Consider the following 17,220-nt stretch of genomic DNA (forward strand, 5'->3'; position numbering starts at 1 on the left):
TGGCTTGGAAGCAGATTATTTGAAGGACCGTATTTTCCCATTTACAATTACCTGACCCACAGAGCAAGAAGGCAAGGTATGCTACAGGTCCCTTCTCCTAAGGAGTCCATGTAGCAGAATTTTTAAAAAACAAACCTTTTCTGTGGTGGCTCCCTCCCTATGGATATAAGATTGGTCCCCACTTTGCACCACTCTTTCACAAGGCTCTGAAGTTTTTTTCCAGCAGGCATAGGAAATCCAGAGTAGATACAGTCAATCAAATAGCTTATTTGATTGACTGTTGTCACCTGGGCAGTAGTGGTTATTACTTTTTATTGTTTCTTATTTTAGGATTTCATCTATGTAAACCACACAGAGTTATATAAATTTTATTAAATAAATAAATATTTACTTTGTGAGGTAAATATAAATTTTATTAAATAAATAAATATTTACTTTGTGAGGTACCTCTGATAGAGCTTTTTGAAATAGAAGTTTGTTGGATATCTGCTTCAGTTTGGGAGTGAGTGCCTAAATGTGGTTTTTGGCAAATACCACATTTCCATAAATGCTGACTTCACCTTTTTAAAATGAAATAGACAGTGGAGTGTAATGGTGTACAATAGACAATTCATTCTGTAGCTTCCCCTTGCTCCAGAATCGTAGTTCTCAAAGAGTGGTCTGGGGATTTTTGAGAGTTTCAGTAGGCTTATAAAGTCAATTATTTTATATTTCTCAGTTTTTATTTCTAATATAGTACCTATTGATAGATACATCCCTTATAAATTATAGCTCTTTGGGTCTTGAGTCATTATTAGGAAGGTAAATCATAAATTAATTGAACTGAAAATAAGTGAAATGTGTTGGACGTAATTTGGGGCCCGTTGTCAGACACTAACACAGTGGGTAGCCCATGTGTTGCGAATAACCTTATTAATGCTTTTATTACGCACTCTGATGTTACTGAATGCATAAGTGTTAGTTCCACCCATTTAGAATATAAGTCCACTATTATTAAAAATGTACACCCTTTGAAGGGCCCCGCCAAGTTGATATGCACTCTTGACCAGGGGGCTCTATCCAATTGCCATTCGAAAGGGGTGGCCATGGATGGTGCGGGCCTTGACAACTGACAAGCCTGGCAGGCCCCGACTGTTTCTATGATCGCAACATCCAAACCAGGCCACCAGACATAGCTTCTAGCTATAGCTTTCATCTTGGCCTCCCCAGGATGCCCTTCATGTAGACTTTCCAAAACCCGGGGTTTGAATTTACTGGGGACCACTACCCTACATCCCCATAGCAGACAGCCCATTTGGGTAGACAAGTCATGTTGTTTGGCTTTACATGGAATGAATGTGGAGTCCAACGTCCCCTTAGGCCACCCTCTCCTCACCCAGTTCAATACTGTAGAGATTACCTCATCTTTAGAGGAAAATTAAGCAATGTCATGTGCTGTAATAAGCAACTGGTTGTCTTTTCGATCAAAATGACCGTCGTTGTTGTGGGGTCTTTGACTTTAACTGGAAGGGGGAAGTGACTCAATGCATCAGTGTTACTTAGCAGTTTGCCGGCTCGATAGGTTAAAGTATATGAATAGGCTGCTAAGAATAGGGACCAACGAGTCATACAAGGTGAAAGGATGGCAGGGGTTTGCTGGTTACCTGCTAAAAGTCCTAATAAAGGTTTGTGGTTGGTTATTACTTCAAAAAGATGTCTAAACAGGAATTCGCGAATTATATTTATAGCAGCTACAACAGCAAAGGCCTCTCTGTCTAACTGGCTATAATTTCTCTCTGTACTCGACAATGTTCATGAGAAATAAGCAATAGGTGCCCCTTGACCGTTAGGTAGTCTGTGGCTAAGGACTGCGCCAATGCCAAACACAAGAATTGGAAGCTCGCAGTCAAATTGAACTAAAACACTGTCAGAGGACAGTAATGCTTTGACAACTTTGAATGAGTTCACTTCCTTTTGGCCCCAAACCCATGGCGTTTGAGCATCTAAAAGCCTATGAAGTGGCTCAGCGACTGATGCTTTGCGCAGCAGGAAGGAACTATAAAAATTTAAGAGTCCTGCAGCTCCGTCTTGCAGGTCGGAGTTGGGGCTTCTTTAACAGCTTTAACATTTGATTCAATGGGGTGGATTCCGGTTGCATCAATGCAGTACCCTAGGAAATCCACCCGAGGAATGGCAAATTTGCATTTATTTTTCTTTAGTTTTAAACCGGCTTTTTGGAAACAGGACAGTACTTTCCTTAAATGTGTGATAAGTCCGTTGCGATTATTGGCGGAAATAAGGACGTTGTCAATATAGGGCACGATGCTGTCCATACCTTGAAGAAGGCGTTCAATGATGCTCTGAAAAATGCCTGGTGCAGTGCTTATGCCGAATTGCAGGCGTGTGCATTTAAAGGCTCCTGGTGAGTGACAATAGTTTGGGCTTCGGCTGCCTCATTGTCCATGGGAAGCTGCTGATATGCCTGAGCCATATCTAGCTTTGCAAAAATAGACCCCTTCCCTAAAGAGTGTAATAAATGTTGGATAACTGGCACTGGATATGCATTTGGGTGCAAGGCTTTATTTAAGGTGCTCCAGTAGTTGGGACACAGATGAATAGATCCATCTTTCTTTAGTGGGGTCACAATAGGGGTTTCCCACCTTGAGAAATCCCCTGCGAAATTAACTTATTTAACTCCTCATCATTTCGCAACGCGAAAGGAACTCTCCAAGGCTTGAGTTGAATAGGTGCCACTAGAGGATCCAAACTTTGTCGCGCCGAACGACCGGTCCGTTGTTCCGTCAGCGTCCTTCCGCTGCCTATGGAATTCCCCGCAGGGAAGAAGTTTAGCGGGACCCTCGCAAGGGTGAATACCAATAACAGACACCAGACATCCGATTGTTTCAAATGAGGAAGCACATCGCGCCCGGGGCAGATGGAATGGTCCAGGCAGCCCCGATTGTTTTGCACAAACCTCTTTTATTATTTTCTTGCAAGCGGGCGGGGGAGCACACAGGAGGTAGCAGAATTTTACCTTATATGGGAGAAATCATAAACAAAGAACAAAGAACAAAGTATGTGATAGTTTGCAAGCTTGCAAGTATGCTTATCATACTGAGCTAACGTGTCCTGGGACAGAGAATACCAACAGTCATTGTTTCGCGATCGTATTGAAACATTTTGCAGTTGGCTAAAACAAGGTCATCAGATATGTGCAAACATCCCTGTATCCGTGTTTGACAATGTCTGCCTAATGGTGGAATAGCTACAATTCCTCCTTTTTTATTATTTTTGTGATGCCGTCTCCAGGTAAAGTCCTTTTTCCTCTGAAATGGATTCAAAGGGTGGCAACAAACCCTTCAGTTTGCTGAGACCCTGTGGCGCCAGTTCGTACGAGGAGGAACACTCACCTTCTGATTCTTCATCACTCATATCCAATAAGGCTCCTTTGGGAGCATAGGAGGCATTTATATCTATTTCATTCTCTGACTCTTGGTCAGAAGACCATTCCAGCAGAGGCTGTTTAACAGAATCTTTGGATACAATAACAGATGTGAGAAAACTGACCATTTTTTGAGTATTATTGATTTCACTATCAAGTGCTTGTAAGCGACCTTTTAAGAATTTTAGCAATCGTCCCATAACACATGGACCTATTAAACAGTCAAGGCATAGCAATATCAGAGGACCGGCTACAGCAGACAACAAGGTAGTTAACCATGGAGAAAAATTGAACATGCCTTGATACCATGCTTGATTCTGCTGTCGCTCATTTTCTCTATCCTTCAATCGTTTGCGTAATTTAGCCATTGAATCTTTAACAATACCTGAGTGATCCGCATAAAAACAGCATTCTTCTTTTAAGGCTACACATAATCCCCCTTTGTTTAAAAATAGCAGATCAAGACCTCTTCTATTCTGCAGAGCGACCTCAGCCAGAGAAGTGAGCGAGGCCTGGAGTGCAGAAATCGAGGTCTCAATACGTTGAAGATCCTCATCTATTTGTAAGCTGAGTGCTGCTACTTGTTGATGACCAACAGCCAGAGCTGTGACCCCAGTTGCTGTGCCGGCAGCACCAAGGCCCAACAACACAGACAATGTGAGAGCTGTGACAATTTCTCTTTTTTGATGAAGTGGAAATTTTGGGGGTTCTAACACATTAACAAGTTCCGGCCCTGGGTAATAAGTTATCTTGGGGAGCAATTTTACTTGTATGCAAAAGGATTTTTGAGCAATGAGAACGTCCCCATGAACACAAGCTGTGGCTCCCGTGGAGCATGCCCAAACAGAATTGTTTCCCGGAATGAAATACTGACCCTGGAGGCGAGCAGTTATGTCGCCTCCAGAAGAGGTATATAATGGGCTATATCCACCATGCCCGGTAAAGGATGTGATGGCTAGCCGTTCTTTGGTCAAATAGACTTGGCAATGATAACCTGATGAAACATTATGACAATACTTGGAATAATTAGCAGGGATATTTCCCAAACAGCATCCCTGACCTATTATGTCAGTAACCGTGATGGAAGAAGTATTCCATCGGCATTCGTTATCTGAGGTGGAATTACGAATGGGTTCATCTGAGGCTACTGCATCATAAAAGGATGGCAGGTCAGATAGGCAGAGCCAGCATTGGTCCGTTTTGGAGGAGTCATTAAGGGTGGCTTTTAATAATGCAAAAGAAGAATTAACCAATTGAATTAATGGATTGGCCTGAGTGTCAGATTTTTGTAAAAAGGCAGACTTCAAATTTTGATTTGGACCTATGTCATACGTGGGCAAAGACATTGTTAAATGAATAGTGAAAATGTTACCTTCATCCCTATGACCATCCCATTGGCGTCCCCCCCATATAAACCCTGACATCCATTGTTGTTGAGTTAATGTCTTCCCTTTTTCAGTAAAGGTAATGGTGAGCGGGTTCAGTCTCTGGCCACAACATGGCCACGAAGAGCAGTGAAGCTGTCCACGAGTGCGGGTAATGTGGATATAATCTCCTTTGGTAGGGGGTGTCCACCGAATGTGGCCAGTGGACACACAGTTCCATTTTTTACAATACCTATCAACTGGACCACCACAAGCAGAGCGGGATTCGCCGGTACTGTGAGCAGGACAAAAGTACAAAGGAAAGTTATCAGCAGGAGCTGGAGAGCAAGAACCCTGTTTATCCCATTTATCAGCTTGCAGTTTTTTGTCAGCAAATTTCTCGACCCCAGTACCCATTTCAGCAAAGTCCATGGATAATGGGGGAAACCATGGCCACCGAGTGTAGTTGGTGGTGCTATTAAGAACTTGTCCTTGAAAGTCCAGGATAGTCCAGGTATAGGTATGTGGCTGATGTTCATTCGTGGAGACTGCTCGAGGGAGTCGACGGACACGATGAGTGATGTGTGGAGCGTGCTGTTGATACAAAGTGAGAGTCAATCGGGAGGAAGTGGCAAATCCATTGACCATTTTTGTAATTTCACACTGGTACTGTCCATAGTCAGCCAATCGCACATGGTGAAGGGCCAGGGTTGTAGCACGGAAATGATAAGTGATGGAATATTGGGTGTCATCTGTCAACAGAGTATCATTTCGAAACCACCTCCAAATAGTTCCCTTCTTTTTTACCGGAGAGCGTTGGACACATTCCATGGCGTTGGAAATGGAGCTGAGACCCGGAACCGCAGGGTATCTGAGGCGATGCGTCCGGATGAGTGTGGTTGTTTTATAAGAAGTGCCATTGAGGATGAAGCGGTGTCTGCGGTCCGAGGGTGGCTTATAACGGCCTGGCCAATAAGATGGAAGAGTGGATCTCCAAAGGCAGGCAGCGGAGTCGCAGGGTGGAATGCAGCAGTGAAGGTGTCTCTCCATGCGTTCCGAAAGAGGAGAGACGTTGGAGTCAAGCAGCTGTAGCCAGGATAGAAACGGTGGGGATAGGGGAGGAAAAGCAGAAGAGGGGGTAGACAGTAAGAGAACAGTATGATTAAGGTAAATATGATTAGAAGAAAAGCCTAAACAAGAATAGGAGCCAATTGTTCGCGAAGTTACCTGTATAGTCAGAGAAATGAAGCAAGGGAAATAATAATATGAGAGAGTGATTTCTGAAGCAGGCAGAAGAGGGCGGCCATTATGCTGAAAGGCATAATTGCAGGCAGGAAAAGAATTGTCTTCATAAGCAAAGGTTACTGTGCTGTGAAGAGGGGCTAGGATAACCCCCGGAGATGCATTAAAGAGTGAAAAGACTGGAAATATCATTGTCAGCAAGAGGGTGAGAGATAGAGGAGATGAGGCCACTGGGTGGCCCATGGTAAGGGCGGACACAACGGGCAGGAACCCAAAGCACTTTGTCAGGAAGTTGTACTGCAGCGTATCCTTTTCCCCACGTGATGAGCTGCGCAGGGCCTTTCCACGCAGGATCCGGAAGTTGCCTGAAATAGACAAGAGGGCGAGAGGAGGGGGGCACTGGCTTGGTAAAATGGCGAGAAGCAGCCGTAGAAGAGGGAGAGCCAGTGAGGTTAAGAAAGTTAAGAGCATAGAGTGTAATGTTCAAAATGTTTTGTAACGCCGGGAGGTTCGGGGGGCCTAAACCCTTTTTTCCTGTTTGCCGATCAAGGGCGTTTTTCAGAGTTTGGTTTGCCCTTTCCACAATAGCCTGACCCTGGCTATTGAATGGTATACCGAATTTATGAATGATGGCCCACTTATGACAAAACTCAGCAAAGGGAGAGCTGACATAAGCAGGACCATTATCTGTTTTGAGAATTTTTGGACATCCCAACGTTACGAATGTTCGAATACAGTGATTAATAACATTTTTAGTTGCCTCTCCTCTTTGCAATGTTGCCATAATAAACCCTGAATAAGTGTCTACGGACACATGAATGTATTTCCAGGGAGCAAAGGGAGGATAATGAGTGACGTCCATCTGCCATGTGTCACAAGCTTGGATACCCCTGGGATTAACACCCTCAGGGATACCTCTAGCCTGGAGACTACATGTGGGACATTGTTGGATTATTGCTGTGGCTTCCTGGTACGTAATCCCGAATTGCTGTACCAGGGCCTTCTTATTTTGATGGAAATAGTCATGACTCTCCCCAGCCGAAAGTGGTTGAGGAAAAGGGGAGGAGGTCATGATTTTGCAGGCCTCATCGGCCATATGATTGCCTTCTGATAAAAATCTGGGCAAGTGTTGATGACTTCTAATGTGAGCCACAAATAAGGGCTTACTTCTTTCCTTCAGTAGAGCTTGAAGCTGTAAAAAGAGTGTCATGAGAGGGGAGGGGTAACAGGGGAAATATAGGCATCAAACATGCAAACAGCCATTTGAGTGACATACATACTATCAGATATGACATTTAAAGGTTGCTGTGGAAAAAGAGACAAGGCCAATGAGAAAGCAGCCAACTCAGCCTGTTGTGCTGATCTCTGCGGGGCAGTTAAGCGTTTGTTCCATTGAGCATCTATGTACCACACACAGGCCCCAATAGTCTTAGAGCCATCAGTGAACACAGTAAGGGCTTCTTTCAAGGGCTGCTGAACAAAAGGTGACTTCAGAACAAAAGGGACTGTTCGCAAAACTTGCAGCCGAGTATCAGGGGGAAGATGGCATGACACTTGACCACACCAATCTTCCAATGCATCCTGCAATACCATGGAGGTTTGCAGGAGAGGTTCCCATTGAGCAATCTTAAAAGGGATATATAGTGTAAAAACATCCATTCCCATCAAGGCTTTGGTTCGTTTTTGCCCCTTCTCTATAAGGGAAGCCATCTGAGCTGTTCTAGTGGTTATAGATGTCTTGGGAGTGTGTGGTAGGTGTAACCATTCCAAAATATGGAGGCGTTTTTCATCCGAAATTTGGATCACTATAGCAGTTAATAGCTGTTGGGTAGAGAGAATGGCAAGGGAAGGTGGTCTATCAGTGAGGGCACGGTCCACCCATCTAGTGGCCAGGGCTATATTTACCTGGTGCAAAGCGTGTAAGTGTTGTTCTGAAAGATAAATTTTGTCTGCTGGATGTTTTAATCCTACTAATGCCTGAAACAGGGGTGACAGCATATGTGTGGTCAATGCAAGATAAGGTCTAGCCCAATTGATGACCCCTAGGCATTGTTGCAGCTGAACCAAGGTGGTTGGTTGAGGAAGTGTAAGCGAGGGAATAGATGGAGAAGCCGTGGAGGCTAATACCTTGTGACCTAAATACTGCATTGGGTAATGAGACTGGATTTTTTCAGGTGCTATGTGTAACCCTGCTTTTGCTAATGTGGTCAAAAGGACTGGAAAGGTTTTCTGAACTGTTCCTTTTGGTCCATCTGCAGCAATCAAGATGTCATCCATATAATGATAAACAAGAAAAGTGGGAAACTGAGACCTATAAGGCTGTAACGCCTCGTTAACAAAAAATTGACACATAGTTGGTGAATTTAACATGCCTTGCGGAAGGACCTTCCACTGGTACCGAGCCGTAGGCTTTGAGTTGTTGAGCTCGGGTACTGTAAAGGCAAAAATGATCCTGTCCTTTTGTGCTAAAGGTATGGAGAAAAAACAGTCCTTCAAATCTATAACGATAAGATCATATCCGACAGGAATTAAGTTAGGATTAGGCAAGCCACACTGCAGAGGTCCCATGGGCTGCAAGATAATATTGACAGTCCTGAAATCCTGCAGGAGGCGCCATTTGCCTGATTTCTTTTTGATGACAAAAACAGGAGTGTTGTAAGGACTTGTAGATGGCTCAATATGCCCCTCCGTAAGCTGTTGCTGAACAAGAAGGTGCAATGCTTCTAACTTTTCTTTGGTAAGAGGCCATTGATCAGTCCATACAGGCAAAGATGTTTTCAATGTGAGAGCTAATGGTGCAATAGACATATTGAAAGAAAGCAAAGATTTTACACAGAGGTGTTAGGGTAGCTGGATATAGGCATGAAACTGAGAAAGCAAATCACGTCCCCACAGATTGCAGTGCAGGGGAAGAACATAAGGCTTAAGGTATGCTGTTATAGTTGAATGTGGAGTAGAAGCAGAGAGCCAATTAGAGCAGACCTTAGCGGCTTGAGCTCCGCCTACGCCTTGCACTGAGGCAGCCTCGGTAAGAGACCAAGTAGGTGGCCACTCAGCAGAGCAGATGACAGAAACGTCAGCACCGGTGTCAATCAGGCCATCAAAAGTGTGACCATTCAAGGTAACAGACAGGGTAGGTTTAGAAGCGTGCACAGGTTGCTGTAATGCAAACAGGGAAGGCGGATCAGTAAGTGGCATTAAGATAAGCGTAGCGACCACAGTCCCCTTTTTTAAGGAAAAACAGCGATCTCCTATTGCAGCGAGAGCCAGGTTATTGAGAGCAGAGGAGTCATATAGATAAGGAGCAGCGACAATACCTTCTATGGTAAGAGTGGAATTGGGAATGAGCAGAATAGGCAACGAGGGAGGCAAGGGTGTTAAAAGAGTTGCAGTTAAAGGAAGCGTTACAACAGCACCAGGGTCATCATACACAAGGTCTTCAGATAACACTACCGGGAAAGTGGTAGTGGGGAGGTCAGCCTTGGTAGCGGGGCTAGCTGAAAGCCCCATAGTTAGTTTCCGAAGGCAGAGGAGAAGGGGGTTGCTACGACACTGCGAAGCCCAGTGAAAGCCTTTACGACAGCGAGGACAGATAGTTTTTGGTTTTGCTTTAGAATCAGGAGGCGGAGGGCCCCTAGCTTGGCATGGGTGCCCTCCTCCTCCCGGCATCCGACACTGATTTTTAAAATGTCCAGGCTTGCCACAATTGAAACAGTTGCCATTACGAGAGTTATAGCGAAAGCGTCAGGAGAAGAAGCAGAAGTAGGGAAAGAAGAAGAAATAGCCGCTGCGAGCGCATCCATTTTATGGGAGGTTGTGCCAACAATTCTACAAAGCTGGAGAAACTCAGCCAAAGTAACCCCTGGTTTGTTAGCGACAGGTTGCAAAAAATTTTGACAGTCATGATTAGCATTAGAAAAAGCCAATTTCATGAGTAATTCCTGTTTAGCAGTAGCGTTATCAATCTGACGATCCAATGCAGTTTGTAAGCGACTGATGAAAGAGGCATAGGATTCATCAGAATTCTGCACTACTTTTAAAAAGGCTTGGGTGGATTGTGAGTCTGTATCATCCACTCGTTTCAAGGCATTCATTGCACACATATGAATGATGGCGAAAGCACGGCGGGGACAATTCTGTTGTTGAGCTAAAGTGGCAAATTGTCCTGTCCCTTTAAGATGGCCTTCCGTGACTGCTGCCGGCAGACCTCGCCGTATTTCTCCATCAACAAATTTTTCATATTCAGACTGCCACACAACATATTGTGCTGGGGTCATAAGCATAGAGAACAACATCTTCCAATCATAGAGCAACATGACAGTATTACCAGAAACCAAGGAATCAAGTATGCCTCTAGTGTAAGGTGAGTGCAGTCCATAATTAGTTGCCGCATCTTTTATGTTTTTCAAGACCTTAAATTCAATGTTAGTATGTACAGGGTTGCCGCCACCTCCCGGGGGAAGGGCAAGAGGGAAGGCAGAAAGAGTTTCAGAATCATCTAACGGTAGAGGGGAGGAAAGGAGATTGCTAATAAGACCTCCTCGAGGAATTAGTGGAGAGGAAGAAGGAGTAGGGGCAGAAGGGGGAGGATTAGAATTTCCGCAGGATTGGTGTAAGGTGGTGGAAGAGAGGGAGTTTCCACCTGTGTCACAGGAGGATCTCCAGATTTAGCAGGGTTGGTAGAAGAAGAAGAAGAAGAGAGAGGGGGAATATCAGAGGTAAGAGGTGCAGCATTCTCTTTCGGAGGATAGAGTGTGTTTAATGCTGCCATGACAGCCCGCCAAGATGTTAATATTTCGGGCGGGGCTCGGGAATATCGTGTAGGTACTTCCCCAATTTCTGCCATGAAGAGTGTCGGAGCGTTCCCTTCTCAGGATAAGATGGACAATGTGCCTCTATATATGCCAATAGGTTAGTCAATGATTTTTTTGAAAGAGGATATATAGTGGTGCCATTTATTTTTTGAAATGAATTAGCCTTCTTCACTATAGTATAAAGTTCGTCCCTATGACCTGACGAAACTTTGGAAAGTGAGGAGCCCATTACTTACGATTGTACGATGCCTTTGCCAGGTGCGCAAGAACGTGAGTGAAGGAGATGCACCTCTAGACAGAGATCACACCTTGAGACAGCGAAAGGCAGACGGATCCCGGACGAGCCCCCAGTTGTCGCGCCAAACGACCGGTCCGTTGTTCCGTCAGCGTCCTTCCGCTGCCTATGGAATTCCCTGCAGGGAAGAAGTTTAGCGGGACCCTCGCAAGGGTGAATACCAATAACAGACACCAGACATCCGATTGTTTCAACTGTGGAAGCACATCGCGCCCGGGGCAGATGGAATGGTCCAGGCAGCCCCGATTGCTTTGCACAAACCTCTTTTATTATTTTCTTGCAAGCGGGCGGGGGAGCACACAGGAGGTAGCAGAATTTTACCTTATATGGGAGAAATCATAAACAAAGAACAAAGAACAAAGTATGTGATAGTTTGCAAGCTTGCAAGTATGCTTATCATACTGAGCTAACGTGGGGTGCTTATGTATTTGCCCATTTTTTTGTTAAATACATCAGTTTAATAAATTGTCTATGTCTTGGCTATGTATTGAATGGACCAGTTACTTGCAGGCCCAGTGCAGAGAACCAATCTAATCCCAGAAGGCTGGGCAGGGTGCCTTCCACGATTATAAGGGCGAGGCAACCCATAAAGTCCTTGAACTTAATAGAAAACCTGCCAGACCCTATGACAGGAATGGAGTTACCTTGATAGTCCTTGAGCGATATTTGGCAGGGTTTCAGTTGTTTTTTTAGTAATGGCAGAAATCAATTGTTTTAAGGTGCTCCAGGATACAGTAGAGAGGGACAATCCTGTGTCTACTTCCATGTGACATGGTTTTTTTCTGTTGACTTTTGAGTCTATGTATGTGTTCTTCATCAGTTAAGGTACACTCGGAGAAAACGTCCTCAGAATGGATGGATGCTTTAGCAAAAGCAGGGTTGACAGTATGACAGGTAGAACTTTGAATCTTGGCAGCTGAGAGCGTGGATTGCTCAGTAGCTTGTGATTCTTCAATGGCTAATTTTAACATGAGATCGAATCTAGCCAGGAGACAACGCTGCAATAGTAGATCACGTATGCCATAAACTAACTGATCAAGTAACATATCATCAAGGTCTCTGAATCCACAATGTAAAGCAGCAGTTCCAAGGGCATCCATGTAAGAACTAATGGTCTCTCCTTCAGCTTGGGCTCTCCTTCTGAAAGCCAGCCGTCTTGCTATTCGCGATGGTTTTGGAGAGAAATGGTTGCTCAAGACTTCTTGTAGGTTCTCCCAAGACACAGCCCTTACAGTTTGAAGAGCTAACAAGGCAGTTATGGTATCGAAAACCGTTGCACCGCAAAAACTCAGAAAAAAAGCTTTCTTCCTCTGACTGGGAATTTCTGACAAGTCAGCAGCGTCGAGAAAACAATCAAATCGGTTAATATATGACTCCCAAGTTTCAGTAGTTGGATGGAAACAGGGGAAAAACGGCGTGAACATCATCGTTCAGTGTTTGTGAGGAGAAAAATTTTTCTTCAAGCAACCACGTCTCTGTAGGTGGGACTACGCTTTAAAGTGATCCCACCTTCATTGCCAGTATTAAATTGGTGGTGCCAGTAATTGTAGGCAAATCCTTTTAACAGTTAATAACATTTATTGAACATAACTGGTTACCTGCGGCTGCCACAAGTTAATTCATTCATGCATAGTGGTGGGCAACAGCTGACACCTTCTGACAGCCCCTTTTATACTGCAGCTGTCAGACCAGCCAGCCAATGAACAACAGCTTCAACTCCCACCTGAATTGCGGACAGGAAAAGGACTACGTTAGTACGAAACAATCTCCTAAATCTCCTAAAACTGTTGGAGCCAATCTTCTTTCTTTCTTCCATATCCTCCTCTTCAAAGCAGTTCCTCTGCTTTTTCATGCCAGGCTTAGTGTGGTAAGTTCAGAGTGGGTTTTGTAGATAACAGCTTACCTTTAGGACTAATTCATTTGCTCAGTTTCAGAGCATACATTACACAATTTCCAAAGCATGATTCAGACTATTCAGCAGTTTTCCTAGCTGTTGCTTCATTACTTCTATTGCTGTCACAACCTTTATGGAGTCCAATGGCCTTTTAAGTTTGACAAGCAAAAAAAAAAGTAAATATTTCTTACAAATATTTTCCCTCTTCCACTTTGTGGTTCAATATTTAACATACAAATTATGTACTGTGTTCAGGCAGTTTGCAAAAAGTGTGTTTTTTATTATTGGAAGACAACTCTTTAATTTGAAGATGGTGATAAATTCTTGGTAATAAAATGGCAAATAGAAAAGGCTCACTTTTACTTGCCATTTAGAAAGGGTTAGAAAGAATGAGGAGGTTAACCTTTGCTTCTATTCTCCTTTTATTGACTTGGTCTTCATAAAAAGTAGCTTTGGAATTGAAGCCCTATGTGTTAAAATAAAGTTATTTCTGTTTAAGTACAAGTATGCAAAAAGTTTCAAGATTAATCCAAGATGTTTAATGGCTTTAAATATCTGGGTGTTATACTAAATCAGAGGTCTTCAAACTTGGCAATTTTAAGACTTGTGGACTTCAACTCCCAGAATTCTCCAGCCAGCATAGCTGGGAGTTGAAGTCCACAAGTCTTAAAGTTGCCAAGTTTGGGGACCCCTGGTTTAAGTAGAAAAAGGTTCCAGCTGAAAATATACAATGAATAGCTAGAGATACATGGTAGCTTGATTGCTTGCTTGCTTTGTCTTAAAAGGAATAAGAAAGAGGGAGGGATGGGAGAAAAAAAGAGAGGAAGGGAAGGGAGAAATTGGGAAGGGAGAAAGAGGGAAGGGAAAGGAATGTGAATGAGATATGGATGGATGGATAGAGGGAGGGAGGGAAAGAAAAAGGAGAGGAAAGAAGGACCACAAACCCTGGCACTAAACACAGCTTCAGAGGATGCTTTAAAAACAGCGCAGCAATCCAGGGCTGAAAGGGACCTCAGAGGTCATCTAGTCCAACCCCACACCAAAAGCATTGATAAAGTGAGTTTCTATCTTTTGACCCACCCAGTCATGTGACTACCAAGCCACGTCCAGCCAGCAAGCCACGCCCAGCCAATCACATGATGAGCAAACCACACCCATAAATTAGGACACGTCCACAGAACCGGTTGTTAAGAAATATGAATCCCACCCCTGTACAGTTCTACATTTAGACAAAAAAAACCCCAAATGTACAGGTATAGAATAGGTGGTACCTTGCTGAATAGTAATAAATGGGAGAAGAATCCTAGTGGATTGTTAAATATGAGCCAGAAGTATGCTGCAGTTGACAAAAAAAGCCAAAAGAGTACAAGATTGCATTAACAGAAGGATAGAATTAAGATCATGTGAAGTGTTAATACCATTTTATAATGCCTTGGTAAGACCACACTTGGAATATTGCATCCAGTTTTTGTTGCTACAATACAAAAAAGATGTTGAGATTCTAGAAAAAGTGCAGGGAAGAGCAACAAAGATGGTTAGGGTTTTGGAGTCTAAAACATAAGAAGAGTGGTGCAGAAATATGTTACATCTAGTTTAATGAAAAGGAGAACTACAGGTGACATGATAGCATGACATGATAGCAATGTTCTAATATCTAATATCTAAGAGAGGGGAGGTTGTCAACTTATCTAAAGTACCTGAATGCAAAACAAGAACTGAATTGAATTGATTTGTTGTCATTGTATGTATACACACAGTACACATACAACAAAAATCCTGTAACACCCAAAGATCAAACCCAATAAGCATACACACATGACAATCCACCAAAATTCCCCGCCCCCTAAAAACACATAAGCATCCACACAACAGACCAAGTAATACTGTCCAACAGCTCACTGATGGTGGTCCTTAAGTTAATTGTTAAGTACAATTATAGCTCTGGGATAAAAACCGTTCAGAAAATGTGTGGTCCGAGTTTTAATTGTTCTGTATCTTCTGCCAGAAAGTAACAGTTCACAAAGATTGTAAGCAGGATGGGAAGCAGAGGTGGTATTCAGCAGGTTCTTACCAGTTCTGGAGAACCGATAGTGGAAATTTTGAGTAGTTCAGAGAACCAGCAAATACCATCTCTGATTGGAGATTTTACAGTATCCTTCCCCTGCCATGCTCACCAAGCCATGCCCATAGAACTGGTAGTAAAAAAATTGAATCCCACCACTGATGGGAAGAGTCTCTGAGGATGTTGTGCAACTTTCTCAAACAGTGATATGTGAAGATATCGTCCAGAGCTGGTAGCTGGAGCCCAATGATATTCTTGGCACTTTTAATGACCGTCTGTAGAGCTTGTTTGTCTGCTACAGAGCTACTCCCATACCATATGGTATGGGAAGTAATGCATGAAAACTAATCAAGGAGACTAAAATAACAGGAACAATTAGAATAATTAATCAGTGCTTCCAGAAGTTCACTTGTCTTCACATAAGAAAGTGGAGAAGAGATTGGGCAACCATTTGTCTGAAATGGTATAGTGTCTGAGTTTGAGCCTGGGGTTGGACTAGAATAGGGGTGTCAAACTCGATTTCATTAAGTGGGTGTGGCCAGGGTAGGTGTGGATGGGGTGGGCATGGCCCGCTTGACATCATTCATGTTGGGGACACCTGTGATGGCCAAGAATTAAGGCAGATGCTCAGTGCTAAGGCAGAACTTCCCTCACTCTCATTATAATCTTCCTTCCTTCCTTCCTTCCTTCCTTCCTTCCTTCCTTCCTTCCTTCCTTCCTTCCTTCCTTCTTTTCTTTTCTTCTTTTTCCTTCCCTCTTCATTCTTCTTCTTCCTTCCCCTCTTTACTTATTTTCCCTTCCTTACTCTCTTCCCATTTTTCCTTCTATTTCGTTGTCCTTCTTCTTTCCCTTTCTCCTTTCCTGTCCCTTCTTGCATGCACAAATGAAAAAGGGGAAACATTTCTTCTTTTGTTTTGTTCATTTTGATAGCCCTCTCCTAGCAAAAACGGAGCCTGGGGGGCCACGCACATCACCCCAGGCCCCGTTTTTGGCTGCAATGGTCTCCAGCAGCCTTCTGCCAGTGTAAATGGAGCTCAGGCTCCGTTTTTGCTATTAGAAGACTACAGAAGGCTGTCGCATCCCTCTTGAACTCCGTTTTCACTGACAGAGAACTGCAGGTCAGCCTGTTTCCAGGGCGGCCCTGCGGGCCAGATCTAAGCACCCTGCGGGCCACATCTGGCCTGCAGGCCTTGAGTTTGATACCCCTGGACTAAAGATCTTTCCAACTCTATTATTCTGTAATTCTATTAAGGTAAGGAGTTCCTTAGACCAAGATGTTTGAGAACTGTTGCTGTACAGCAGCACCTTGCAAAACCTTCATCACTTCTTTCAGCAGAGTTCTCTGCAACATGCTTGACTGTTTCAACTGTGGATATAGCAAAGTGTCCCAAGAGCATGGAGTTTTGTTCTGCATGAAATGACAGATGGATTAGAACCATATACAAAATAACTATAGATATAGAAAACGCTTTACCATAGAGACTTATATTCATCAACTAGTGAGAAACGGTAGGTTATCTTTTGCACCCTCACACCCATACACGTTAGCTCTATGAAATTCCCCCCCACACGCATATGAAGTCCTTAAAGTACCTTTGTAAAAGAAAAAAAAAACATTCACAGCAAGCTAAAGCGATCCTGAGTGGAGACAAAACTAAGAGTTAGTTAGGAACTTGTGGCTTGGTAAATCAAATTGTTGACCATATCTGAAAGATGGTATGGCTAGCAACTGACCCAGTAGTAAGGTGTAAACAATAAATAGGTCACATGAATGGGTTTATCTAAAATATTAAAATGTCAAGCTGTACTTTCCATTGTGTCTCCTTGTTCTTTGTTGTGTCTGCTTTTCTCTACCTTGTAGCGTAGTGTATGAACAATAAATAGGCTGTGGTTCTTCTGTTATTCATAACTGCTAAGTTATGAATAACAGAAGCTTTGCTGAGTGTCCAACATATTTTGTAATGTTGTTTGTTCTCAAACAAGCCCAGAGTCACCTTTTAGGGGAGATAGGTATTAAAAATATCAATCAATTAAAAATATATCTGTTCATACAGGTAGTCCTTAGTTGATACAGCTGGCAAAAGAGCCAATGCAGTTCTGGGCCACATCAACAGAGGGATAGTATTAA

Source organism: Pseudonaja textilis, chromosome Z (genome assembly GCF_049901715.1).
Source record: "Pseudonaja textilis isolate UNSWEBS1 chromosome Z, rPseTex1.2, whole genome shotgun sequence".
In the NCBI taxonomy this organism is placed as follows: Eukaryota; Metazoa; Chordata; class Lepidosauria; order Squamata; family Elapidae; genus Pseudonaja; species Pseudonaja textilis.